The sequence below is a fragment of the Coturnix japonica genome, chromosome 2, assembly GCF_054131305.1.
Source record: "Coturnix japonica strain WE chromosome 2, WE-NBRP24, whole genome shotgun sequence".
NCBI classification, from domain to species: domain Eukaryota; kingdom Metazoa; phylum Chordata; class Aves; order Galliformes; family Phasianidae; genus Coturnix; species Coturnix japonica.
This window is the reverse complement of record NC_140664.1, coordinates 69,987,373-70,014,469: the sequence shown is the minus strand read 5'-3', so window position 1 is coordinate 70,014,469 and position 27,097 is coordinate 69,987,373. Positions and strand designations below refer to the sequence as shown.

General features: G+C 39.0%; 1 long non-coding RNA gene across 19 annotated transcripts in view; it reads right to left on the bottom strand.

Annotated features, from left to right (window-relative positions):
• The window catches only part of LOC107309719 (uncharacterized), a 268,792-nt gene that overhangs the window by 120,539 nt on the left and 121,156 nt on the right, over positions 1-27,097 (bottom strand). The window contains exon 1 of one of the 19 annotated variants that reach the window (XR_014942739.1): positions 9,030-12,933. The exons of 17 other annotated variants lie outside the window; for them this stretch is intronic. This is a non-coding gene — a long non-coding RNA (uncharacterized LOC107309719). Of the gene's footprint in view, positions 1-9,029; positions 12,934-27,097 lie in introns of those variants that run through there. One more of the 19 variants, XR_014942752.1, reaches the window with a different exon arrangement.

The following is a 27,097-nucleotide window of genomic DNA, read 5'->3' as shown; positions in this document are numbered from 1 at the left end:
GCTTTACTAACCATCTCAGCCTTTCTAGTTCAGCAGTACACTAATATAATGGTTTCCTTTGCAGTTAATGTCCTGCATATACTTCTAATCTAGATAGTTGCACTCATTGGATGGCTAAAGTACAGAGCTGAAGAGAATTTAAACCCTTATACTTCCACTACAGCTTTAGAGAAGCATCAGATTCAGGAGTACATCATACTGAAGGAGGATCCACACCTCCAGGCCAGGTATTCTATTGTCCAAGTGCTATATTTGGAATCATGCGAATGTAAATTTGGAATAAGCCACTAAAACTCCTCCTAGATTTAAGAAAGAAAAGCTGGGTAAACAGTACTCTTGGAGAAGTTCAGAAGTAGAGTGAGGCCTCAAAGGCCATAGAAAATGTAACACTTCTAGTGGTATCCCATAAAAAGACACCACCACAGCTGCAAGAAAGCTGTAGCTTGTTCTTGATCCAGTTTCCTCAGGATACAGGTTCCAGAGATCTGAATTCTCCAGGACAAACATCCTGCTTATCACATGAACGGATGTAAGTCCTTTCTTGTGCAAGCTGCTTCTTCAATCCCAGAAAGAGGATGTTGACCTGGCAGCAGTGCTTCTCCCCTGTGTGTACTTCATTTTTCACTAATCTTAGATGCTTACTTAGATGATTCTCTCTGAAGCAAGGCATTTTTCCTGTAAAACCCATCAAGACTTTGGTGCCCAAGGCAGAAGGAAGTCATCACAAAGTTTACTTATCTTAAGTAATCATTCATCACTTTGCAGGACATACAGTCATGTCTAGGTCAGTGTTAGCCAGGGAATCTCCGGTCAAAGTGTACTATCACTGCCACCCAACCACTCTCTTCCTGAAGTAGGCTGCTGTAATCAGAGAAAAAACACAGCTGCATCTCTAGCTTCAAAGCTGAACTAGTGTTATCTTCCAAACATATATTCTTTCCCAGTTTCTGCTACCCACGACTTTGTTGCAGCAGATTATGTGTTTAAGATGCCTAAGTGGAAGGGAAGTCCTCTTAGAAGGCAAATGCTCACAGAACTGCAAAGTACACCACAGACATCAATGACAGCTTCAAACAAAGCTAGTATGACAAGCCAAAAGAGTAACAAATAATCATATCTGTTATGGAGATAATTGGTTTTGATTCCCAAAAACTGTATCAAATTTTGTGTGTATTTGCACTGTGCTGTGATTAAGAGTTCTTTCCTCTTCATTTTTGAAAGAGAACATAGTCCAAAGGCACACTATCTAGATTACATGCACCCATATAAGTTTTGTAGTCTGGAGAGCATCCCACTTTGATCTCAGAAGCTGATTGCTGGAGCCCCCACAGAGCAAAAAAATAGCACAGGAGGGTCTTCTCATTGATATACACATAAGGAAAACTCATGAGATTTCTGTGAAATTGCTTTGGTTTAGAGTTTTTTCTCAAGTGTTTCATTTCAACTATAAATAGAAAATAGATTCTCATGACAAAGATGTAGTTGACATAGTGTGCAATTTATCATCTGTGAGCACATTTCAGAGTACTTGTCTCAAAGCTGACATGCTGTGTGGACTGTGGAATATGACTATTTTAATATATTCCATGACAAATGCAAGCAAAAGTAGCTGGGGTGCAAAGAATCCACAAAGAAAATTCTCCATTGGCTCTCCTGATCTGACTCCTTTGTGACAGCAGATAACCTTGTGAAGTCAAAACTGTTCCAGCATAAATGGAAAAAGCAATGCTTCTCTGGCTTACTTCCTACCGCGCTTTTGTTGTAACTTGTTAAGACCCATTCCTGGTAGCAAACTGTTTAATATATTCAGCTCCTTTCCCCACCTATAAAAATACCACAGACATGCAAATAATTATTAGCATGTATGTAGACAGCTACAGAAGTAAACAAACTAACATACATAAATAAAAATGGAAGGACTGGATTCCAAGGCTGTCACTCCCCTTCACAGTATTTTTCTTCTGGGAACGATTTCCAGCAAGAACGAAACAGAATGCTTTACAGTGGGTTGGTTTTGCTAAAACATTCATATGCTTCTATATCTCAAACAGCAGGCCCATGGGTATAAATCCAAGTTTTACTCTACTAGAATCAGCATAACTCAAAGAGAAGTTGACCTCATCTGCTAAAACCCAATATAACATGTCAAGGACTGTCAGTAATTTAGGGCTACAGTACTTGGGAGGTGAAGTGCCCAACCTTGGGGAGCAGGTCACTTACGTAAATGGGGGCTATTATAGGAAAAGTTTCTCGCTGCAGCCCGCTGGCATTTTGGCCTTTGCGACCATGATGTACTGAATGCAGTCAGGTTTTCACGAATAATTTCTTTCCTTGCACGTGCTCTACGAAGCTTCCCAAGTGCTGCAAGGACAAAGTCATTATTTTACCACAGATTAATGGTCAGGCAATTTTAAGGCTCTCACTTCTCCTTTGAGCCACCTTCCAGCTTTCTGTGATGAGGCTGGCTCCAGTAGACATCTCTGGATTTGCACAGGGATAACTGATAGCAGACATTGGCCTATTGGTTTTGGTTTACAACTTCCATAATAAATGAAAGCAACAGAAGACAAAAGTTCATATGAAATAAGGCCCCCGATCAATATTTGCCCATTTTAACTCTGCTTCCTCTAGTACCTCCTCTTAATCAAACCACACACCTGCATCAGTGAACAGCTGCTGCTTTAGCCTCCGTTGGACCGGCCGCCAGGGGGCAATGGTACACCCTCGATTGTGTTGCATCTTGTAGCTGGAGCTTCTGGGCCCCCAGACTAGGAGATGAAAAACTGCTGTCGTTAGCCTTCCAGAAACACACTTAGTACCTGCCGTGAGGTGGCCTCGATACATTTTAACATCAGATCTACTCTGTGCTCCTGCTCAGCCATACAAGAGGCTCTGACTGCAGTTTCTCTCCTGACATTCGTCAAGCCTTGCAAAGGTAACAGTTGCCACAGTTGTAATGGATAAAACAATATTGGTGACATCAAAGCCTAAGCCACTGGAGAACTTTTACTCAAGGCTGCCAACAAGCAGTTGGCCTCATTTCCACTCCCACTCTTACATCTCTATGCAGCTCAGGTAAGGGAGAGATCCAAGTTCAGACTGTGCCAACCAGGACATGGCTTGTTCATATGTGTTTTATTTCATTCAGCAGGAAATGATGAAGTTCTCTAGTCACGTGATATAATACAATTTGGTAGTTTTCACTCCTTTGAAGTAGTTTTCAACTCTTCCACATCAATTATGAACAAATGGTGGTTTTGAAGTCCAGTCCAGAGGCTAAGAGTTGGCTATACTTTCTTTTTGCAGATTTTGCACAGAAATGTACATTATATACCTGTGGTTTCACGTTGCCTTCCAACATTTTATACCTTTGAAGGCTGACATATGGTCATTGATTAACCACAGATAAAAACTGAATCTTGCATTTGTGGGTGATTAAAGCATGTGGAATAGGAGCTTATTTTCTAATGACACCATTTAATCATCATTTTTGGTACCAGAAACTTCTAACAGGGAATCTAAGCAGCAAGTACAAGATTTGGGTGCCCTAGGTGAATTGCGTTTGGCCTAATCCAGAAGCTAGCTGCTTCCATTTGTACTATGAGAGCACTCTGAATCAGCTGCCTGTGATGTCAGTCCATATGTTCAAAGGATTTGGGGGTAGAATATGCATACGCATAGCCTGATAGAAGAACATATGTTCACATGACCTGTGAGTAGGTGGCTTATAGCATTCTAACTCTGCTGGTGTCAGTGCTGTATTGCACTTCAACAAGATCCAAAACACTCCTGAAGCATCCAGATATTGACAAAGTCTTCCCTGTTTTCCTAGCCAGTAATCTTGTGAAGGTGTTCAAGTCCATGGAAGTCAAGGTGATTTCACAGCTACCCCAAATCAGCATCTTAGTCATGCTGAAAATATTTCATTAATACAAAGTCAAGGAATGAAGGGAAACATCAACTGTAAGTAATAAGAGCTTTAAAAAGCTGGTGTAGTGTCTACTGGACAGTACCAACCAGAGTGAATTTCATCTTTCAAGCATGAGTCAGAGGGTTAGATTAACTTTCAGCACTCCTTTATTGGTATTAATGATTTATATCTCAATGGTATTAACGACTGATATCTCAAAGACTGGCATTGTGGTAGAGTTTGCATGCTTACCTGTGAAGAAGCAAATCTCCAAGAGGTACAAAAACAGAGCTCAAAAAACTCTGAGAGTGCTTTGGTCTTATTAGAGAGGCTAGAATATGACTTCTATAAAAAGCAAGGAAGTAGTTGGGGTGTCTAAAAGGTGAAGAGATTTAAGAAGTAGGGTGGGAGGGGAAGGAGAGAAAAACTGGGACTGGGATTCGGAACAAGTTTCTGTAAATGTTGCTTTAACTATTAATTGAGGAGTAAACATCACATTAAATTCTTATGGAATATGGGCATGAAAAGCAGTAACACTAGTCAGATCTGCCCCATGTGGATGCTGCTTATGAAGCAGCCGCCTTGGAAATGTTCCTCAGACTTTTGACAAATGAACTTTCTGTAGGTTGTACGTTTGAACACGGAATGCCTATTGTTTCCATCTGCCTTTGGCTTGTACAGTTCCTTGGGGGCTTAATACAGAGACAGACATTTAGTGGAAAAAAAGGGTTTACTGAGTGGCAGAAGCACATTCTAGGAGAATGCACTAAGAGGAGAAAAAAAAACACCACAAAACACCAACCAGTGGTTTCCACAGAAATGAAACCATCGCAGAAGAAAAATGCTCTTAAAAAAACACATACATTTTTCATGGAGTGGGCCTAAAGCACTTATTTATATTTCATCTATGTATGACATGGTTTCGCTCATCTAATTCCATTTAGAACATTACAATTTTTGTTTCAAATGTCTCTGCGCTGAAATGTATTCTCTAAAGTGCCCTGGAGCTGCTGGTATTGTGAATGTTATCTAAATGACTCATTCGAATTTTTAAGGACAACTCAGCATAGAAATACTTTACTCTGTTTTTCAATTATTTTTACTTTAAAGTTTTTTAGTTTGGGTTGCAAGGAAGGAAGATGCAGACCAACAGATAGCATTTGTATGAAGTCATACAATTGCCTCTGTTTTCTGCTTTACGGGATGAAGCCAAACATGCGCAAGTGCCATGTTTTCTCTTGATATGCACACAGCTTATTGCTTATAGCATTCCTGCAAAGGCCATTTCATGAAAAATACAAACCTCTCTCTCTTTGATTGGGAAATGAAAGACAATTATCAAACACTGCTTCTTATATGATGTCCGTTTCTATTCTGCTGCTATACGTTATTCTATAAATAGTAGAACTTCAACTTAGCGTTTCATGCACATATTGTCTTTGCACACCTGTGAATGCCTTTACGGTGAAAGTCACTGTAGAAATGATGCTTTCATAGCAATGATACACAGCAAGACATTAATTCATTTGCTACCTGGATACTGCAAAAAGAATATTCTAAATGACTTCTTTTTTTTTTTCCCCCCCCACATTGGCTGTTTCTGTGCAGAGACAGAAAGTGAATCAAAGGGGATGTCCTTCCTAACAGCACAGGTTCCTTTCTGAGATCAACCTACAGAACTGCATGTTTTTACATATAGAAATGTATGAACGGTATTTCTGTTTGAGCCCTACAATTACTCTAAAGAAAGCTGAGCTTGTAGTCAGTAGAGACAGAGCTTCTCTCAGACTGCCAAGGCAAGTCCTCTGAAGGACTCAGGCCATTTTTCAGATCAGATGATCATCCTTTTCTAAATAACCACCTCAGCCTTAACATTCAGACACTGCATACATATATAATTCCTTAAAAATTATGGCCAGAAAGGATATCAGGTGCACCTACTGTGTATTTGCAGATCATTAAATTGAAGCAAAATATCCTATTTGATGCCCAAAGACTTTAGTGAGGGCAGAACTCTCCCATGTCACAGACACAGAATTGGCAAGACTAGAGGAAGCCCTGCAATGGCAAAGAATTAATCATGTGAGATGTACATAAATGATCCTAGCAGATGAACCACACCTCATGCTATATGAGGTGAAAGATCCACAAAGCCTGCCAACTTGATCCAGGGAAAATTCTCTGCTAGCCCTACTAAGGCAATATTTAATCACCCTCTATACCACCAACGAAGAGATCTCCTGCTGTGGCCACTCTGATGCTGCAGAGGAAAGCAATTAATAACAACAAAAAGAAGTGCATCCAGAATTCTTTGCTGACTGGGCAAGGAAGGGGATGAAAAGAAACATGCCCTGGTCTTCCTCAGACAACTCATTGAAAATCTGAGCAATAACATTCACATCTGTTATTTGTCTTCACATGCAGTCCCTGGCTGTAGTTTTCTCAGCCCAATGCCTACCATTGCCTAAAAGAGAGGGATGAGCAAGACTGGCTACACAGGGCCACAGGCTCATCAAGAGGTCACAACTCTCTGCCTCCACCCTAAAGATGCAACTCTGATGTTCAACAGCACTGAACATAGGCATTCGCAACCAGGAAGCAGCTTCTTCTTTCAAGACTGATTCAGATGCCTTCTGTCAGCCAGGTGAGAAGCCTCTCAGTCTGTTCCTGAATTAACTGAATGCTTTGAATTCCTTCAGCCCCTCATCTCAGTGCTTGTTTTCCAGTCTGTAACTTATGTTGGAATCCACCTTGAGCAGATCAGGACACTCTATCCTAGGAGGAAACTTTGAAATAGTGTTGTTTTTTTTCTGCTGTGTTCTTGTTGATGTTGTTCTTGGGTTTTTTTGTCATAACACAGAAGAAAAAATTCAAGTTAAAGGTGGTATAACAGATAATTCCTAAGTCCTTCTACAAGTTGCTACTTTCCAAATGTGATGTACTCCATCCTGTGTTCAGATACATACTAGGTAGAGTTTGGCTGTAGTAAAACACGCTCTTTTTTCACAGTGGAAAGATTAAACTAGGTAATTGCTTTTTACCTGATCTGTTATTTACCTCCTCTCTAGTTTTTGCATTAGACTTGACCAGTAAATGTTACACACCACTGATGAGATCACTGATCGAGATTTGTCTTTTCCACTGTCCCAATGTGTTCAATAAATTTAGCACAAAAAATGCCTGAAAGATCCCAAATGAATTACAGACAGAGGATGCATACAGAGAAAAACTCACAATTGGAAGCAGAGAAAGATTATTGTGTATTTTAGGCAGTAAGTTATAAAATGGAAGGATTTTTCTTTGCTCATACAAAACAAACAAACAAACAAAACCAAAACCAAAACAAAAACCCAACCAGCCAATCGAATAAACAAACAAACAAACAACAACAAAAAAAAAAAACCAGCAAAGGAGAGATTTCGCTCAAGGGATGTCAACTGTGCTGCTGATTGAGGTGGAAAATCTGTGAAGGAGCCCCTTGTTAGAATTGTTGGCAGGGTATCATCCAATGCTGTACACACTCCCTCTGCACCAGGCAGGGATTTTTCATTTCATACATGATTCAAAACTTGCTGTAACCTTTCCAAATGTCACATTACATTGTCATACACTCTACACTCCTGTTACCAGAAAGACCTTCACTTCATGAAGGAAGTGACTGTTCTGTAAGATGGGGATGTGGAGCAGAATCTGCCAGTGGCCTTTTTGCACTGAGGCAACAGGGAAGTGGTGTTTCTACTGCAGTTCAATTGCATCTGCCCAGCTCTCGGCACCTGTCTTTCAAATGGGGTTTTGTTACTGGGTGTTCTGCATCACTCTAATCTCTTTCTCCATTGCCAACCTATTCCATGCCTATTCTATTACTTATTAGTTCCCAGCCAAACTAAACACAGGAGCTGCTTCCAACAAGTAATAACTTTCTGAAACATAAGAAAGGTTCAACAACGTGTCTTCAACCCTTGACTCTACTCCATAATTGAACATTACTTATGTTTTTTAGATGCAATCTTGCTGATCCTTCCTCTGACACTCTGGTGGCGCAGTGGTAGGAATGCCGCTTGCAACACCAGAGACCTGGGTTCGAATCCCCCCTGTGGCGCAAGTGGTAGAAGTGCCGCTCTGCTACACAGGAGGCTCGAATCCTGGGGGTTGGACTCGATGATCTCTAAGGTCCCTTCCAACCCGCACCAGACTGTGATACTGTGATATATAAAGTCTGTACAACAAAGTATTAGATTTCAACAGCAGCCCGTACAAAATAGTAATTGAACTGAATTAAACTCGTGTTTAATGTACACAGTTAAATCTGCAAACCTTTCACTGTCTACATTCATAAAAGACAAAGTAAGGGCTCACTTGGGTTAACAGAAATGTGAAAATGAAGTTTTAAAGTGTATCTTTTGTATACAATACAAAATACTATGTAATACTAATACTATGTGGACTTGCTATATAAGCTCAGCACTACAGTACTGAATTCACTGCAAGTATAAGCTAGGTTTTTTGCATCCTGAAATCTAACCATTATGTTGACAGCATCAAATTATCAGTTTCATCTTTTTTCCTGCAAAAATGTCTTATTAACCTTTTCTTTCTCTTTCAGAACTACTTCCTTTCCAAACTATGAATAATTGTGAAAAAGTCTATGGAAACTGTGTAGTTTCTTAAATACACACAGCCTACAAAAAAGAAAGTAGATATTTAACAAAGTAACTGTTAGTAATGAAGCAAAATAATGAGGCAATATGCGACAATATGCATCGATATATCAAAATATATCAAAATGTAAGTTAATTATAAACATTTTGAGACAAACTACATGGTTGTACACACTGCTGGTATTCACTTGTGACCCACAGGTAAGAATTAAAAACTTCAGACAGTAGCACCAAAAATCACTTTACAGCTGATACATTAACTTGATGCGCAGTCCTTGCAATCAGAAAACCCCCAGCTTGGCTACACAGACCATGAAATATATCATTCAAAGTGTAGTTTCAATAGCAAATCATAAACAGGCTGACAGAGGTATGGCAATAAAACCTAAACAGCAGAAGAGACAATTGAAAAAAAAGGAAAACTGTACCAGTCTAAGCCCTGGGAAAATGAGTAGACTCACCTCATAAAAACTTTTCCTTTCTCCAATGATCTGTCAAGGTCAGGGTGACAGTTATCATGTAGGACAATAAGATCATAGCCAGAACTGATGGGAGAATAGAATAATAGAATCATGAAGGTTGGAAAAGACCTGCAAGATCATCCAGCCCAACTGTCTGCCTGTCAGCTATAGTTCTTAAACACCAATGCCAGTGGCTTAAGGTGGCATAATACTAAGCTAGTCAGAGCTCTTTCAAACACTCATATCATTCTAATGGCTAAACTGCTGCTCTACTGCTTCAGCCAGATTTTAATGGCAACTTTGCCTGAGAAAATATGCCAGCATTTACACCCTCATTTATACTTTCAGGATAATATTTTCTTCTCTTAATGTTATCAATCACAATCAACAACAACAAAAAGAAAGGAAAAAAATCTTTCTGAATATTCACATATTATATAGAAAAACAATTGTTTTCATGGGCTTTTAATGAGACTCAGAAAGACTTGTCTGTGAGACAGTGAAATTTCCACAAGCAGCTCAGAAGCACTAACTGCACTTGAGAAACAGCCAACTTCTGTCTGATACATTGCTCACCCTCTAATTGTTGTGGCAATTTGTTTCAGGTATTTTCTGTTGGAAATAATTTCCATTAACAGCAGCTAAGAGGAGTAGTGGTGGCATTCAGTTCATCCAAATTTCATATGGGGGTATTGTTCATACTCTGGGTGTTCACAGATTAGAAAGATCTTAGGAAATTAAAACAAAACAAAACAAAAAAATACCAGCAAACAAATACACTTACAAACAGACTTTCAGGAGACAAAAGCTACGTCATCAAAGAGAAAACCTTTGTGTACCACCCTGGAGAGATGAGGTTTAATCTGTTTTCAAACACACTTATTTTATATACTGTTTGACAACTTACTAAAAAAAAAAAACAACCCACAACAAAGTCTTAAAGCCACAGACATAATCAGAAACTTCAAGAACTGAAAGTTGATGGTATGCTGCACTTACTGTTTTGATGAGTTTACACTCCATGAAGAGGAAGGAAACATCCCCTTACACAGCATATGGCATCACTACAGGAGATAGCAACAAGAAACGACCTTCAAGGGACCATCTGCCAGTTCTGCTCCAATCACACCTCCTCCTTGCCCACAACATGACCCTTATACCAAGGAGACCAGCAAAGGATGCACATGGGAAACATCCTAAACAGTTAAAACTCATGCTAAGTTTCTATCATTTACTCCACTTTTGTTACAGCCTTTCCCATCAAATGCCAAGAGCATTTAACCTTTAACTCTGTTGTCCAGCAGAATTTGAACACACCACTGAAACCTTGGCCCAGAGGTGGTTGTCCATTCCTCACTGCTTCCATATCTTCAAATATTGTTTCAGAGAATAATAAAGGAAGGAAACCGCTAAGACAAAACATGATCTTTATGGCAGATGGTACCACAGGATAAATGGCTGTTGATCTGCTGTAAATAATTCATCATTGTCAAGTGTGGTGCCCCAGTCATCTCAACAGAAGTATATGATAGCAAGAAAAATGTAACATTTGTCACAGAAATACCACATACATCATGGGGCTTTCTTTTTAATCCAAGTCAGACACAGCAACATAATGTACAGTCAAGCAAGGCTTTTAAGATGCTTTAAGAAAAGTTTCCCTTGAATGCTGCATCCAACTTCTGATTTTGGAGTCATGTGGGAACAGTTAGGGAAAAAAGCAGAAGGCAAGTGGAAGACTGAACTTCCGAATACTGCCCTAATGATGTAGCTGCATTTCCCTTTCACAGCTCTGAACAACCCAATGCTCCAAGGCTATATTGCTTCTAAGTCACAGGGAAAACCAACCAAACAAGGAATGGTGCAAGTCAAACTGTATAAATATCACAAGCTGGCTGATCAGCAAGGATAGTGTGTATCATCTACTAGTGTTCTGCCCGAAAAGGTCCCTTAACCTGCTTTAGGTGCTATAGTTTGACAGCATTGTATATACCCACAGGGAGGGTTGGGAGGTGGGGGGGGGCTTACTTTCCTCTGCACCCAGCTTGAAGGTTTGGCAATTCAGACCAAGATAAAGCTGTATTTGTTTTCAGTCTTCTGAGACTCTGGCTGTTATTACTTGCACACTCCTAGCTACTATGAGAAAGGCTACCTTAATATCCATAACAGGTGTGGCACAGGATCAGCTCCAAAGCCCTTCCAACACGACATGAAGCAGCCCTGAGTAAACACTTTACTGTGAACAACAGAGGCACAGATGATCTACCAGTGTTGTCCCTACCTGTAGAAACAGCAGGTAGACCTGAAATGTGGGGTCAATATTGCATTTCTTAAGATATATATGCTTCTGCAGTTTTGTGAGAGGAGGTGAGCAGTCTTCCCTCCTACGTCTTTTGCTTCTTGTCACTTCTATCTCACTTCTGCTCATTTTACCCACATTACAGCTGTAGCTAAATAAATGACACGTTATGGCCTAGCATCATGTGACAGATCATCTTACATCAGCCCTGAAAAAAATAGAGAGGCTGTCAGCCGCCTGGTTCTCCTCATATTCACTGTCAGCATCAGTGCATTCAAGCCGCATGTCACAGTCATCTGAACAAGATGAATACAGCACTGTGAACATCAGCTTGGGAACCAAGTCAATCAAACATGTGACCACAGCCACACAGAAGTATTTGTGCTGAGAAACTGCCACAGAGAAAGGCTTTCCAATGCCCAGCTACGTACTGCCACTGGTAGTTTTTAATTAAAGTATCTGCTCAAGCCAGTTTAAAAAACAAAGAGGATTTTAGTGGTGAGGCTTTTTATACAGAAGCTTGTAAAAAAAATCTCAGAGGCCCTTGGGTTCAACCTTAACAACTTCAACAAGGACTGAAATTGTCAGGGCCTGGTCTTGCAGCTCCTAATCTCACTGGGGTAATCTCACTGACAGGCTCCCACAAGGAAGCAAAGAGATTGATTCTTCTGTGCTACCAACATAAGCCTCTGTCAGAGGTGGGTCAGATGAGACAAACGCTGTCTCTTTTCCCCCTTTGTGTAGTAATCTAGCAAAAAGATGAAACTAGAAGAACCAAAGTAGATGCTGTTGTTGGAACAATATGGCTGTGAACTGCCTCCCGTCCTGCCCTTCCCCAAGGCTCCCTGGCTGAACATCCCTGCCAAACCCACTTAGGGCTGCATGCTCTTTGTCAGAGCACCCTGAAATAAGGAGGCATTTCCCATGTAATAAGAAGCTGCACAGTGAAAAAATTGTAGGTCATTACAAGGGAAAATAAACCTTTATTCCATTCCCAAAGACACTGCATTTCATCAGACGCTTTCATAGTTTTTTCCCCTTTTACATCTTGACTCTCTCTGTCTCAAAATTTTTCCTCTCAAACTGTGCAGATCCTTATGTGCTTCTGTTATAAAACGTCTGTGTTTTGTTGCCTGCTAGAGGTTTGTCTTGGAGCTGCAATCACCACACAAACAAGCAGGAACACATTAACCCACTGTGAAATTCATTTCAACTTCAACGAACCAAACCAGTGGTCTGGGAAAACAACAGAAATGCCTTTAGCAATGCAGTGATAAAAGGCAACATTCACCCCAGCTGAAGTGGCATTTATGGGCAATTTCTTGAACACTGTCCTAAAATGAAAAAATATGCAGGACATTAAAAAGAGCATCATAAAAACATCCAGAAATGCCAAAAAAACAGTGATCATGTAGCAGTCAGAGAACAGTCTTATTTGAAGAGAACTTCAGCTCAGACAAAAGAGGACTGTTTTGGCTGTGTGTGGAGGTTCTCCAACCAGAAGAGTCATCTGAACAGCCAGTGGAAGTCTGGACTCTCTCCGCCAGCTGTCACAGATGTTAAATCACTTTCTTGGGGGACAGGGTCTCTGTAATGCTGTCATGGTACCTACAGCACAGAGGCAGGAGAAGAGGAACTTCTGTTATTGGTTAAGGAAACATTTACTGTCTTTATTTTCCCAAGGATGAAATAGTGAAGGAAAAGCTGCAGAACACTCAGTAACAGTAAAGTGACTTTGCAATTTCAGGAGCTACTTCTCTTCACCTTGTCTGGATCACAACCTCAATCAGTATCTTACCTAAAAAAGAACATTTACCTCAGTCATTTTCAGTTCTGTATCACACAGAATTATGTAACAGCTTGGGTTGGACTGGACCTCAGAAACCACCAAGTTCCAAACCCCTTGCTGTGGGTAGGGTAGCCAACCACTAGACAAGGCTGCCCAGGGCTCCATCCAACCCACCCTTGAACACCTCCGGGGATGGAGCACCTACAATGTCTCTGAGCATCTGCTCCAGTGTTTCACCATTTTCTGACTGAAAAAAAAATTCCCCCTAATATTTAATCTAACTCTCCTCTCTTGGTTTGAAACTATTTCTCCTTGTCCAGTCACTATCAGATAATGTAAAACACTGGTCTCCCACCTGTGAGGTCTCCTTGGAGCCTCCTCTTCTCCATGATGAACAAGCCCAGGTTCCTCAGCTTTTCTTCACAGGACAGCTGCTCCAGCCCTCTGATCATCTTTGTGGCCCTCCTCTGGACTCACTCTGACTGCTCTACATCTTTCTTGCTCTGGGGGCTCCAGGCAAGGAGGTCTCACTAGGGCAGAGCAGACAGGGACAATTCATGTCTCTTGCTCTACTGGCCACCCCTCTTTTCATGCAGCTCTAGGATACTGTTGGCTTTCTGGGCTGTAAGCACTCACTGCTGGCTCATATCAAGCTTTTCATTAACCAGAATCACCAAGTCCTTCTCCACAGGCCTCCTCTCAGTGAGTTCTCCCAGTTCAGACACAACTGGGATTACCTTGATCCAAGTGCAACATCTGACAAATGGCCTTGTTGAACTTCATTAAGTTCCCTTGGATCCACCTTTCAAGCCTGTCCTTGTCCCTCTGGATGGCATTTCTTCTGTCATATCAATGACAACACTCTGCTTGGTGTCATCAGCAAACTTGCCAAGAGTGTATTTGATCCCATTACTTTATTGATAAAGACGTAATTGAAAACACACTCAGCTAAATCTCTACATATGGCCATATTCAGAACTGGAGCAGAAGAACTGTGGTCAAAGACCATTAGCTTTTGTGAGGACCTTCCAAGACCCTTCTGCCCCTAACATGATTCCCAACAAAAGGAAAATCTTCTCATATCCTACATTCTAAATGCAGGCATGCACGTGCCGCTGAGCTAAGCAGTGTATGTGCAATATGATACTTATTATTAAAAACAGCAAAAATGAGGAAAGCTCACTCAAATTAACACAATTTTTCCCCAAATTCCAAAAGACAACAGTTATAATTCCTACAGACTTCTCTTCCATCATTCTCCCAATCACCAGGGACAGCCACACAGAAGAGTTATGCTGATGTGCAACTGTGGATATGAATCAAGTGAAGAGCCTACTTCTGAAATATATACCAAGCTGTACAAGCTACTAGTGCTCTGTGATTTGCCTAAATAAACAATTGCAGTTATTCAAGCAGCTTGTTAAACTCTTACAGAGGCTTCAGAACAGCTCAGAATGAACAGATGAGACCTGGAATGTAAAAGCATAAATTTCCAGTGAAGTTTCACCCTTCATACAAGCAAACAAAAATAAAGAGGAGAAAAATCAGTTGAACTATGGAAAGTCTCTTCAGTTTTCTGAGACAATCCCTACACCCAACACACATGCAATAAAAGAAATAGTGAAGTTAAGCTAAGACCATACTTTATTGTGTTAAAAGCCTGACCTCCAAACTTCATCCATTTGCAAGAAAAAACAATTATATTTTAGTTCACTAATGTTAAAACAAAAAAACAGAGTTTTTCCTTTCTACAAATAGCGGTTTTTTTAGCAATAACACAGGGACCCTGCAAGAGATTTTAATTTGTGTCTAAGGAAAACATTGTGGTTGTCATAATTTTAGAACAGTCTGTATTTAAAGAACTAAGCCTTCAGAACCCAGTAAAACAGACTTTTATTTACAATAAGGTGTGGTTACCTAGTATATTAAAAAATATCCATCAGTTTGATAAGTTAGACATCATTCTAAATTGCAGTTTATCTGCTGCCAGCATCTGAGTAATGTGCTGGCTTGTTAACAGATCTCTTTGTACAAGAAGAGGTAGATAATCCCTAAGCTCACGTCTTCTAGCCAAACAGACACATTATTCTTGCTGTGCTCAAAGTTCTGAATGGTCATTTACAGTAAATGCAACAGCTTTCACTGGAAAACAAATAACTTGCCAAGAAATGACAATTTCTTCTTCTTCTTTTTTTTTTTTTTTTTTTTTTTTCCTTAGAAAAGGCAGACCTTTTGCAAATAGCCAAAAGATGATGCCTTGTCAAGAAACAAACTTGAGAAACCTTGTAACTTGATCATAAATCCCAAACTTGAGTCCTCTTATTCCTTTAGACTGTACCAAGAGGAATACAGAAATGCAACAGAAGTGCAAGCATCAGAAGGCAACCTGACCCTTTTTCTTTTTTTGGAGGGTGGGAGTGGGTGGGGTTTGGAGAGGAAAGGTGGAGAGAAAAAACAAGCTATAAAATGTTACAAAGTTGTAGTGCCAAGTAATGCAGTATGAAAATGAAATGACATTACTAGAACAGATAATTCCTGGCCCTCTTTGGTGCAGCTTATTCACTGTGTTCATCACTTGTTATCCAAGCTGTCACGAAAATTGTAGCACTTACATACACAGTTTTAACAAAAAACACACCTTTGAAAACTGTGTTAAACAAACTGAGATAATTCATGACAGAGTTGCTAAACTCAAAGGAAACGGGTTTCTCTTCTGACCACCAAGCCAAAATTTCAAAGATTTTTCATGACAGGCACTTCTCATATAACCACTGCTTACGTTTTTCTTGTCAAGAAGCTTTCTCAAATTGCAGTCTTGTGGGTAGTTGCCAAGTAGAACTCTTCAAATTCTTCCAAATCTTCAAGTGTTAATTGGTGGGTCAAATAGAACCTAATGGGTCATCCTTGTGCTACACCACCTCCTTAGGCAGTACAAAGTAGTACCTAATAAACCAAAAACACCTGAAATATTTATTTATATTCTTTTACATTAACATTACACATAAACCATTCTACTTAAATGAGCTCTGGGATATTATTGTGAAATCAGGACAATTACAGCCAATCTCTACTGCCATTACTGCTCTAGAGCAGCATAAATACACTACCCAGTATGGAGGCTGTCCATATTTGTTTCACAACTGCAAAGCTCTCTCACCATTTACATCTCTTTGTGGAGAACTGGAGTCAGACCAACGCACAACCAAAGAGAAGAATCACAGAATCATAGAATTGCTCAGACTGGAAAAGACCTTAATCATCATCAAGTCCAATCACAAAAAAAGAAGATGATGAGAAATAAGAATAGGAGAACCAGCCTGCGTCCTGTACTAGCTGGATAAATTAAGTATAGCTGGCCTGACAGTGAACTAAGCAATTCAGTATTAAGTCGTTTAATAAGTTAGCTTTGCTATTATTCACCAAGTTGCATTATTCATTATATGCAGACAATTGTCAGGTCATTTGCAACATCCTTTTAGCTCCCAATGGTTTCACCAATTTTAACTACTGTTCTTTTTCTTAAAAAAAAAGAATAAAATAAATCAGAAAAAAATCTTCATGTGAACTAGAAAATTCACTGTAGATCACAAACACTGCCTAGCTGAAATGAACCTGTCATGAATCCATAGACTAAAATAGCTGCACCTAATGTTGAAAACTGACAGTAACAGTCACAGAAAACGTGTTTGACCTGCAAACAGCAAAAAGTAGGTTCTTTACAGTATTATTTATACACAACAAATAATTCAGGGTGCTCAGCTCAGCACACAGCAATGTCTATTTTGATAATAACAAGAACATAAAAAATGAAACACAAAATAATTAGATATTAATAAATAAGATATAATTTAAAACAACTCTGAGAATTTGAAAGTTAACTTCAAGTTAACACACACACACACACACAAAAGGATGGTTAAAAACTCTTCTCATAAATTCTGTATTTCTCATTCTGGATGACAGAGAGGTTGTTTTCATCACAGTATCAATAAACTCATCAGTTTGCTGAGGACATAATTATCATTGCTGACCAAAAGAAATCCCACTTCATTAGCCTGAAGACATTATCAGAAACTTGGCTACATGGACATGCCTGTGTTGAGTACTATATTAGGTAAGCGATTCAGTAGTTAACACGTTATATGGAGATGGTGCTGGGGAAAACAGTGTTATAAAAAGTCCAATAATGCTTCATTACTGTGACCAAAATAGGACTTTACTCCAGCAAGGATGTATTCGTGCCATCTTCTGTTGCTATTTCCTCAAATGCCAAAGATTAATCAGAATTAGGCATCACTGGTCCTTGAACAGGAGACTCCTAGTGAGGGATAAGGGCTTGAAGGACATCGGGCAGACAGTTCAGACATTGTTTAGCCACAAAATTCTGAACAGCCTTTGAAATTTTTCCATTTGAAGCTCCAAATCTAGGTCTTCTCTTAATGATCCCCTTAGTGTGGCCTAGAAGTTTGCTTACCTTTGTCTGCTTCACCGTTAACTATGTCCTTAAAATGCTTCTTAACTCTTTATTGTTTTAATTAACAGTTGCTGGGGATTCCATGCAGGAGATGAAAAAAATAAAATCTACCATGTGATCTGGACTTCAGGTTGCTCTAAAACATTCTACTCTATAAACGAGTCAAAAACACAGTAGAAGTACATTCCAAATCAAACCTTCTAACTCTGCTTCCCTCTTTTTTAAAATTCAAATCCAAATTCCATTTCAATGCAATTTCAATACAAAATTTAACAAATTTTACATCTTCGATTCAGGGGCAGTTGGGAAATGGCCACTGAAGAGTCATATACTAAGCTAAAAACAAGCAGGTGAATGTTACAGGTGGACTGAATAACTTAATCCTGTGATATCCTGCTCAGATTAGCAGCCCTTAATATTGTGAGTATTATTAACTTCACGTGAAATTTCACGAGGAACAGCTTGCAAGACTGTGTTCATATTCTGCAATACTCTGGAATGTTTTCTGATTAAAATCAGCATCACTCCTCACTTTTAAATAGTAAAGATTCTAACAATCTAGTGAAAAGTAACCAACAGCTCGTCTTTTGGGCTTTTTGATAACAATTAATAAAAGAGAATCATTTTCAAGGGTAGAAATGACAAACTTTCAGACTCCTTTCAAATCTCATCACTCTGCTCTGACTCCAAGTACTCACTGCCCTAAACCACATCACGTTATGTTTTACATTACCTCCCCATATGTACCTTTTTTACTTCTTACAGCTTCTTCTGTGAGCCTATATCCTTCTCCAGTTTCAGAAAAAAAAACTGGAAAATGTGTTTGTGTTCTTAGATTTTTTTTAAAGTTCAGTATTTTGTATTTACACTCATGCCATACTCCCTCAAAACGTATGAGTCATAGCCATAGCAATGACAATTAAAGACTGTGAATAACTCAGTATCACATAACAAATGGAAGATACAAAGGCAACAGTATTCTCAAACATCCATCAAATTCAGATTGATAGTTTTACAGGCAAAGTAAGGTCTTGGCTTTAATCCCCTTAAATATTACCTAGACCCAATAATAATAATCTCTTCTTAGACCTCTTTCTGTTTTCAGATCCTTGTTATACAGAGGGAGAAACAGAATGCAAGGGGAAGAGGAAGAGAACAATTAATATGATTTATTAATATGATATATGCATTAATCATTAGCAAGCCATTTCATATTCATCACTTACAGGAAGGCTCATCATTCAAACCATTTTTGGTGCCAACATTAATTGCCTGATCTTGAGGCTGATCTTCCTTCCCTCCGAAGTCAACAAGACAGCAACTTCCACTAACTTTACATGAATCCTACTCTTTTTGCCAGATACCTGCTGCTTCATGGTAGCTGAACAACTCTTTCTTTCACTTGTTTCTGAGCAAATTACTTGCTAGACCACTTCCTTCCTGTTTCCTTTTTCATCATGACACGTGTATGCTCCTCATTTTTTTAATGGGTTTTAGCACACAGCAATTGTTTCATCACTGAAACTGCTGAGGATGTTTTTCTGTGTAAATTACTTCACCATTTGCTTTTACACTTGGCTTTCACATGTGCAGCCACTACAAATCTAAGGTCTGATTAAACATATGCATCTTCTGTTCATCTGCCAGTAAAATCACTACTTTGGATAGTGCAGAAGAACAAAAATAACACACTCTTCCACATGGAAGCCTATTTAGCAGAAGGATAACACATAATAGGCAATGCATAAAATACATCACCTACCTGTCATCATAGCAGATGACATCTGCTATGTCATAACTTTATGTAAGAGAACATCTTGTATTGCTTTAGCTGTCAGATTGCTGATTTCAGAGGCTGAAAAGCTTTTGGTGCTCACACCTTGCTGCTGGAATAAGGGTCAATCAACCATTACCTCCCCTAACAGACACCAGCTTGTACAGGAAAGCTCTGAAGGGAAAATGAGAATTCAGAAATATCTTGATAGGCTTATTTATCCATGCAGAGTGTACAGTGCTGGAATGCACAACAAGATCTGGCCTGCGAGGGTTAAGTACCATGCAAGAAAACCATGGTACAGCAGAGAGCACAAAGATCAGTCTTAGCTATGAGGCAGAACAGAGCAAGCTGTCTGCCACACTGCAGATCTCCATTTGATGGAGAATCTTACTTTGATGTTATTTCTATGCACTGAAGATCCCATGCTAGGTGTCCTATAGCAGGACAAAGAAGTCAAGGGGAAATCTAGAAGTTCACAACAGCCAGGCATTTGCTGCAATCCAGAGATCACACGTGAGCTAATTCTCTGGGAAGGGGCTTAAACAGATTTGGAAGACAACTGGACAATCTGTATCTAAATCCAGGCAACACATGCACTGAAACAGACTGTACAGAGAAGCTGTGGATGCCTCTGCCTTTAGAGGCGCTCAAAGCCAGGTTGGATGGGCTTCTGGAAGCCTGATCTGATGGCTGGCAACAGCAGGGAAGTGGAACTGAATGATCTTTAAGTCTGCTTCCAACCCAAGCGATTCCATGATTCTATTATCAGATATGTAAGCATATTTATTTAAAGGCACTATGTTCCACGCATCAGCAAGCAAAGCCATCACACAATTCTGCTCTGTGTCACAAAGTTGTTTTTCTCTCCCCACACATGCAGCACTTTTACCATTAAAAGAGTCCCCACAACATTTTTGTCACTGAACCAGCATCACTGGAGAATTGTCACTATTTTTTTTTTTCATCTTTCAGAAAACTTCTTCCCATCATTTCATTTAAAATGTCCACATCACTTTGAAGCAATTGTCAAAATCACTGACTTTTTTATTTCAGCAGAGGCAGTCTTCTTTTAGCCTTCACTAAACAAGAATGCAACCCCTGCTGTTTTCTGTGAATTAGGACTTTCAAGTTATTTTGAAAATTATTCCCCCAAAAATTTGTTTCTAATGTAGCTTTCAGTGAAACACAGCACAGAAAAGTTAGCTGAAGACAGGTCCATTTTGAGTGATGTGATTTGGGTTGTTTAAAACAAAAAATAATTCCCATACCATGATAATTTCTATCGAGAGCTCCCGAAAGTGCTAATAGAATTCAATTCCCTTGACTTTTATGGGAGAAACACACTTCAGTATCTCACAGGAGGAAAACGGCACCACAGGATTGGATTTTCAAAGGACAAGTTTCTCAAACTACCTTTGTCCTGAAAGAATTCATTTTAATCAGCCCGAAGCCTGTCTCATTCATACAATACATGTTTACAATAAAGCTATTTCTCTCACTGTCCAGTGTACAACTTTCAGAAACAGCAATTAAAGGTCTGCCTCCAATAGTCCACAATCTCTTTAATTTGCAAAACTGCTCATCTCTTTACTGAAATGTCAACAGAGCACTTACTTGAACACTGTCTGTCAGGGAGTCTCTATCAAAAGTTATAAGAGCAAACAAATAATAATAATAAAAAAAAAGGCCAGGTTTCTGACTAAATAATAATAATAATAAAAAAGCTGGTTGTTGGTTGTGCAATATAAAAGAGGTCTGCAGAATCAAGCCAAGTTAGAAGGTTCTGGACTTGAAACAATGACAACAATAATAAAAATCACAAAAGCTGAATTGACTAAATCAGTTTTCTTGTAAAAGTGTCACAATTACAGATGGTAACAATCTGGAAATAGCTGCAAAGAGAAAATAATTACAAAGGGATGAAAACGTATTAATGCTCAATCGTACTGGCTGTGTGGGAAAGTATATTCTGATATATTCCGGCTGTCCTTAATTCATCATTTGACTGTACTAAGCGCCCACTTCTACAAACAAAAACATTGCCTCAGTTGTTGAAATCCTTTATTTAGTAATCCGTGTAGGCTGAAATGTTGAAAATGGTTTCTAAATTCCTGGCTTCTGAATCTGTCTTCAAAGTTGTCTTTGTCTATATTATCACACAGCTGTGAGCTTTAATCAAAGGTCACTAGATTTACCAATTTCTGTCAAACATCCTATCGTTCCTTCCAAGAAAACATCTACTATTTTAGAACTATCAAATTCAAGGAAATGCCACTTAATCTCTCGTTTTTTCCAAAATAAAATGTCATACCAGTTATGCTAAGGAGGAAGAGAAAAGCCTTGGAGTATTTTTAAGTGTGGCTTAAGAAGCTGGAAAATAGCAGGCAAGATTTGGCTGGAAATCCAAACAAGAACAACTTGATCCTACTGTCTATGTTGCTGATAGATGTTGAAGAGCACTGGTCCCATGATGGGCTCCTACGGGACAATACTCACCACCAGCCTCCACCTGGACATGTACAACTGATCACAAACTCTTGGCTGTGACCATCCAATCAATTCTTTATTTAACAAATAATCTATCCCTCAGCTCCATATCTCTGCAAGTTAGAAATAAGGATGTGGTGTGGTACTTGAAGGTACAGAGTAGCATATGCACAAACAATCTTATTGCCTGGGCTGACCAAAACAAACAGTACCACTATGTGGATTTGTCTTTCTACACATGAAAACAAAATACACATGTCTATACATCTCATCATGATTTCTATTTTTCTGCTTAGATGATAAGTTGAGCTCTTTTAGATCATGGCCCACATAGAGTAAATGCTTCTGGGACCTTGCCAAAAAGTATTCTCCAATGACCTTGGGACTAGAGCTAGGAATCAGAAGAGATGTTACTCACCATTCTTAGTGTCGTTAACAATATCTGACACAATACTAAGTAGAAACAATAGAACAAAACTTAGTACAAGCCCAACTTGTGGAACATGCACAGTGGAACTCTTTGAGTGTCATAGCTAAAGAAAAGCAATTCAATTCCCAAGAATTTGAATTATTTGAGTTCTGCAAAGAGATAGATCAGAGGATGAAGTTTTGAGTATGCCCATAATGCAGTGAATGTTTCGCAGCTATCTGTGCATTAAGGGACTAAGCCAGATGTTTACACATGAAGCAGCTCAATTTTCTTTCCAAGCAACGTACATTCAGAGGACCTGCTAAACACTGGATGCCTTTATGTTACTGCCAAACAGCCTCAATAAGTGAAGCACTTCTTGTTCCCAGCTAAGATAAAACATTATTGATGAACAGAAAGAAAGCTTCTTCTGTGTCAAATAAACCAAAGCTTCTGCACTGCTAAGCAGCCCTTTGCCAGTTGGAGTGTAGAATGAGAGGGAGCACAATGCTCCCTCTTCCACAGAAGCAAAGGAAGAGTGCTTTTCTTCGTTCAGGACTTGAGAAAGCAGTATTACCCCCCAGCTCCCACATTGCCTCAGCCAGTGCTGTAAAAGGTTCCATCTGCTTCAGCCATGGATGCAGTTATCTTTCAGTGCTTGCCCTGTGCAGGCACTCACGCAGCTACTGAAGATTAGTGTTCATTACTGAAGTTCTATTCAAGGCAAAAAGTAATGAATGCTTCCTTCTCAAAGGAATCCCTGTGGAAGCAAGCCTCCAGCCTCATCATTACTTAAACCTTTCCTCCACAGTGTTTTGAGGAGATAAGATCATCAGATAGACTCTTATCCTGATAGTCTGACTGAATGGGATCTGCCTTGCGGAATATCAGTGGAATGGGTTGTAAGCAGAATAATTTGCAACTATGCAACAGCATCATTAGCAACTGGTGTTCATTAATTTTTTGTTTGGTTACATTCAGTTTATAAATGGCTTTGTTTTGCACACATTGGACAAAAGAATGCTATTGGCAAAGGAAACTGAAGTTACTGAAGTTGCTACTTGGGCAGAACTGTGTGTGGGTTAAGGGATATGCCCACAAAAGCAACATAACTTTCGCCACTTCAAACAGAAACTATGAAGATTTGTCATATGTCAAATTATAGCTGCAAAAAGATCCTTAGCATCATTTGCCTAAACCATGAAACATCCTAGCTATGTAAACATTACTTCTTCGGAAGATTAACACATGGATAATAAGTTCCTGTCATGATGAGCTCACAAGTGGAATTAAAAAAGACAACTGAGAACATTAGTTGCAGAAAAATAATTGTAGCTTAGGTTCCTTCTGCCACTGAGCTTCTCGGGATAGTAATCCATCACAACCCTTTTGATGTATGTTCTGACTTTGTTAATCAAACCAAAACAAATCAAAACATATCAAGAAGTAATATCAAGAAGTAATCTAAAGAAAGAAAGATACCCTGAAGAAAAAGTTTAATCTTTTGTTACCAATAAAACAAACTTAATAAAAAAAAAGTAATTGAGCTCACAGCTCCTTGAGAGATTCAGTGGTTAACATGAAAACACATACACATTTTACTGTTAATGAAAACTTACACAGGCCACATATGTCATTTAATACTGTGAATCAGCAGTCAGTAGAAATAACATGCCGGGGGATGCACAAACAAAAGCCTTCAATCTGTTAAGGGGGCACTTGATTACAAAGGAAAGTTGCTGAAGAGGGACTTAAAAGTTTCACCTGAAGCATTACTTCCAGGTTTAAACAAAGAAATCTGTTTAACTGTCATGTCATTTTTCTACACACTCCATTCACCAATATCCCAAGAGATATGAGAATGTGAAAGGAAGGTATTTTGAGCTGTAATAAACAAAAATTTTTACTGAAAACTAAGAAAATACACAACAACATAAGACTTCACTCTCTCAGTCAGAAGCATAATGGATGTGTAAGCTTATGGAACAAGAGCACTTCCTTTTCAAAATCCCAGGGATACCAAAGGTACTGCAAAACTTTGTCCATAAAAACAATATATATATATATAATAAAATATATATATATATTCAGACTAATTCACAAAGTTGGGCTTTTCCCAGTGCCAACTCTTTGGTAAGAAGACTCCCATTCTCCAGAAGCTGCTTCTCTTCCAAAAGGCCTACAGACCTCGGAAGCATTACCTGGGATTGAGACCCTACTTGTCATGTTTCCTTAAAGCCTAATTAACATGAATCCACAAGTTAAGTCAGGCTAGCTTTCATTCTGCTGAGCATCTCTTTTACACTTGAGGTGAAAAATGTTAGTATTTTTTCCTAAAACCAAAACACAATTAAAGGTTACACAATACAATGTGCAGCGTTCCATAGGACACAGTTCAAATACGATGTTGTTTGCCATACATACTGTATATAAACAATACTGTAAGTAAGTGGAGACTGCTAGCTGAAGTAGTACTTTCTTCTTCAGAGGAAGCTGAGTGCTTTTTTGCTATCTAAACTTCTTACTCAGAACTTGTGTATGAAGGAAGGAATGGTGAGGTGCCCTATTCAGAAAGTCCTTCTTTGTGTGACAAAACGTTTCTGTAGGCTACCTATTGACAAAGGGATTTTAGCACAGTGAAGAGTCAAACATAAGTAGGTACAAGATGGAATCCTTGAATGCACCTCAAAGCACTGGCTTACTATATAGTACACTTTACAGTTATGACAATTAGTACATGGAAGGTGGCACAGGATCAATGAATAAATCAGCTTTTTCAAACAGACTGAAGTACTAATTCTTGTAAAAGAGCATGAGCTGCAGTTTCCCAGCAGTAACTCCCTTTAAAAAGAGATGTATTTGGAAAAAAAAAATAAAAGTGAAGCATTCAGAATGGAATTGTTGTGTTCTTTTGTTTTATGGGTGTTGTGTTTTGTGGTTTTTTTTACAGAGACAGAAAAAAAAAGAGAAATATTATTGTATGCTAATAGAGCCCTGATAGTTGGTTGGATACTGTCAACCAGGCCAGACCTAGGCAGAAGTTCTCCATTATCAGCATAGGTAACATACCCCTAACAGCCTTTAAACTATCTGCAGGTATACAGATCTATGGATTCCAGCTGCTACTAAGTTAACTTCTACTGTCATGTTGACTTTTATGTCATACTCATACTGACAAGTGCTACCTGCAGAATTATCTTCTGTTTGAGAAAGAATTAATTCAGTTTCTGTGAACTTTCATCATCCTCATGACCCTTCATTCATTAAAAAGATTACTGTTGAGCAACGTTTGTGCTCAAAAACTTTCCTCTGCTCTTGGTTCCTTAATTACTTACATATTACCTTAAGATAGTCTTAAAACATTAGTAATCTTCTTTAAAGCAAAACCCTTTGGGTATAGGAGCACAGAGCGATTTAGAGCAAGTTTTTCTTCCTAATCATTTGTACCTGTCTCAGTAAGTACAGTACATCAACCAAGCCCACATCCTGGATTTAAATTTATAATGCTCAGCTCACCAGAGGGATTTACCTTTGCAGGCAGGAAAGAGGCCTGTTCAGATGCATCTTAATGTCTGAATCATTTTCAGAAAAACTGATTATGCAAATTAAGACGAATAACATTAAGAAACATATCTTAGAGTTCTGAACTGCAGCAGGAAAATGTTGGTGTGGTACGCTTGCCTTTATCAGCACATGAGCAACACCACATATTGTGGGCTTGCCAGCATTGGCCATACAGCACGATGAATGGGCAGCCCCCGCTACTAATGGAAAACCAATTCCACAGTTTCTTCCTCCCTTTCTTTACTTCCTCTTATCCATCCCCTCTGCCCTAAAATACCCTGTGAAAGAACAGCATTTGTTGGATTAGGATTATACTCATCATTTTACACTTTAATGTTCAGGATGCTAAACACCACTCACAGGAAAATGGTTAATGTCCTCGAGAAGCTGTTTACCAAGTACAGCCTCATTGAACCAACATAATTAATGAACATTAATCCAGACAATAACTCAGTAGACAGACAGGAATGCAGTGTCAGCACCCAGTGAGATGAAAATTGGATGCCATTGTGTGTGCAGAGAAGGAAAGACTTTCATGTTAAAGGAATCTAAGGAAATGGAAATGGTTCAGCTGGAGGCAGATTTGTACACTGTCAGATTCATATTTCAGTACCAAGTCTTTATCTTTTTAGTTATAAATGGGAAAGCTGTGATAGAACGTCACTGATGTTCTAGTAAATCTTAAAATGTGGTAAACATTTCCAGTATTTTTAGTCAGGGAGAGAGAAGTGGTTAAAGTCCCTACTGCCCAAATGAGCAGTACAGTAATCCTCTATTATTTCACTTACAGCACTGATAGAACAGAATGCTCCTTCTCATGCCTCTATGTTGGCTATGCCAAATCACAGGAGGAAACAAAAAACTGGGTTGTCTGCCATACAGACTTCTCAGTTCTCACAATCTTATCCTTGGGCTTACAATATAATGATGCTTCAGGAAAAGCCTAGCTCTTTGCATCTACTGGTTAGATGTGACATTCAGTTTCTTCTGAAACGCTGCAGATGACTTCCCTTGGAAGGGAAGAATCAACTCACAGCAGAAATACCCTGAGTCACTGAAACTTACTATCACAGTCTGGACATATCTGCATGTTCAATACAGAATTGTACTAAGCAAAATAAGACTGCACACACACATATATATATATATATTTATTTTTTATTTTTTTTTTATTTTTATTTTTATTTTTTCCAGACAAATTGACTTCATTTAATGTGTGATTATTCTGGAAAGGCATATCTGTTGTATTTTCACTCAGGGAGCTATAGA